Source organism: Brassica oleracea, chromosome C1 (genome assembly GCF_000695525.1).
Source record: "Brassica oleracea var. oleracea cultivar TO1000 chromosome C1, BOL, whole genome shotgun sequence".
Taxonomy (NCBI): Eukaryota; Viridiplantae; Streptophyta; class Magnoliopsida; order Brassicales; family Brassicaceae; genus Brassica; species Brassica oleracea.
The window spans coordinates 7,395,578-7,397,959 of NC_027748.1; positions in this window are offsets into that span (position 1 = coordinate 7,395,578).

Below are 2,382 nucleotides of genomic sequence, written 5' to 3' on the forward strand. Positions count from 1 at the left end.
GTTAAATATTCAGATGTCGAGATTTGAACCCTCAGATTACTCTGCCCTAAATCTCTCTGGAGATAATTACCTAGAATGGGTAAAAAATACTCTTGTTGCCCTGAGATCCAGAGGACTCGGACAATGCATCAATGAGTACAATGATATCATTGACAGTGAAAGGCATAGAGCTATAACGATTATTCGTTATCATCTCACTGAGGAACTAAGAGACCTGTATCTCCATTTTGAGGATCATTGTGACCTTTGGATACAGTTAAGGAAAAGGTTCAAACCGGTATCGTGGCAAAAGGCCAACCATGAATGGGAGATCCTCAGATTTCAGGATTTTGAATCTGTGGACAAATATAATTCAGCTCTGATGGATATTGCTTATAGTCTTGAACTATGTGGTGAAAGGATAACACATTATTCTTTACTATACAAGACCTACTCCACATTCCATCCAAAGGATGTGCTGTTGTTACACACGGCTAAGAAGTTCACCACTTATAATGACCTTTTGTCGTATCTTTTGGCTTCTGAACAAAGAAAGTAGAAAATCAAAGATACCATCAACAGATTTGACAAGCTTCAGAAAAGATACATTGAGCTAAAGAATAATGAGATGATGCCTCCTATAGCTGATGAAGTGAAGTTGAGCGCCATATGGCAAAACATGCATTGTGAAGGCCATATTATATAATTGTCTTTTGACATTCTCATTTTCATGTTTCCTGAGTTTATGTTTCATGAATTGCTTTGATACTTTGCTTTATACACGACTTCATTAATAAAATGAATTGCTTTGAGTTCATGCTCATTATCTTATTCAAACTGTTGTTGTTTGATAAGAAACTATATCTATATGCCTTTATTGTGCCAAGATAAATATGATTGAGGATTAATACCCCAACTCACTTTTCCAAAGAGTTCAAAGAAGCCTTTGACAAATGGCACGACATGCTCTGTCATCCAGGCTCAACTGGACATTCTTTGAAAGAAAGGAAAAGAAGCTCGACCACGGCTTTGCCTAAATGGCATTATATTCACCCTATAAAATCCATTGAATTAAGAGGAAAAAATGGTTTCCAACAATGGACAAAAGGGAATAAGAGTACCTAAATAAAAATCGCCTAAGTGGTCGAAACTACATTCTCTATTGATCTAGTGATCAATATGATATTAGGCAAATAGCCAAGGTAATCATGTTTGATTAACCCATGAAATTTATCACTTAGATGGCATTACCATACTTAGCCATTCGGATTATGATGCAAATATTTAAAAGGACACAAATGTTATCCCATAAGATCTCACGTGTGTGCAATATATCTACGCACAAGGGAATTTATTGTCCCAAGCACCACGAATTTGAGTATGTTCATGAGGGGCAGTGAGGACAAATCCCATGATACATGACCATACTAAAATTCGTGAAACATGGTCCACAACCATATTACATATTGGTTGAATTTGATATAAAGACCACTACCTATAAGGTTCAAATTCTAAAAGTCCATATGTTTGGGGACACCATGAGTTATAAAAGAATGAACCTGCATCAGGCCATAGTAATTATATCAGGCCATATAAGTGATCATAGATATTCCCACCTCAGACTGATACGGGTCATGAGTCCAGACATATATCATCTTAAGATATTATGAAAGAATCCACCACAAATATATGTGCCATCTAAGATCGTGTGATTTTAGAATCTCATAAAGAGGATTGGGAATATATGTTGGATATATATTATGAATATACTTTCTCCATAAGTTTAAAAGAAACCTTGAGCCAAAATGAATGATCTAATTATAGGCCAAGGAACAAGGATTACATAAGGTGTATGAATCCGAATATCCAACAATGAAAGGAGAAAAGTAATAAGCTCGTATAAAGAATGATAAAGAATGGTATCTACCATCTGGTATCAACCATCAATGTCTTGGCAAAGATCCTCGGACTAGAAAATAATTTATAGACGTCCATATGCTACAATGATAGCAAAATAAAATGCAAGACACATTGACCCGAGAGAAAGAATGACTATGTCATCCCAGCTTAGCACCACACGGTTTTGATGTCTTAAAGACACAACCAAGTTGCTACAAAGTCTATATAAGATAGACCAAATAAATGTTCCAAATAAAGTTCCATAAATTCTAAGGAACCTCAGAAAGAAAGAAAGGTGCATGAGATAAAATCCGAGTTTTATTAAAGGAAACCATTCCAGACATTGAGATATAAGGCTGGCCAGCTGAACAACTAGGTACCATACCATATAGCTTGGGACGCCAAGTTATAAGGTTATTAAGGTCCTAGATAATGAAATCTCAAATTGATTTAAACCATGTCTGGAACTAAAAGGAAATATATATATATATATATATATATATA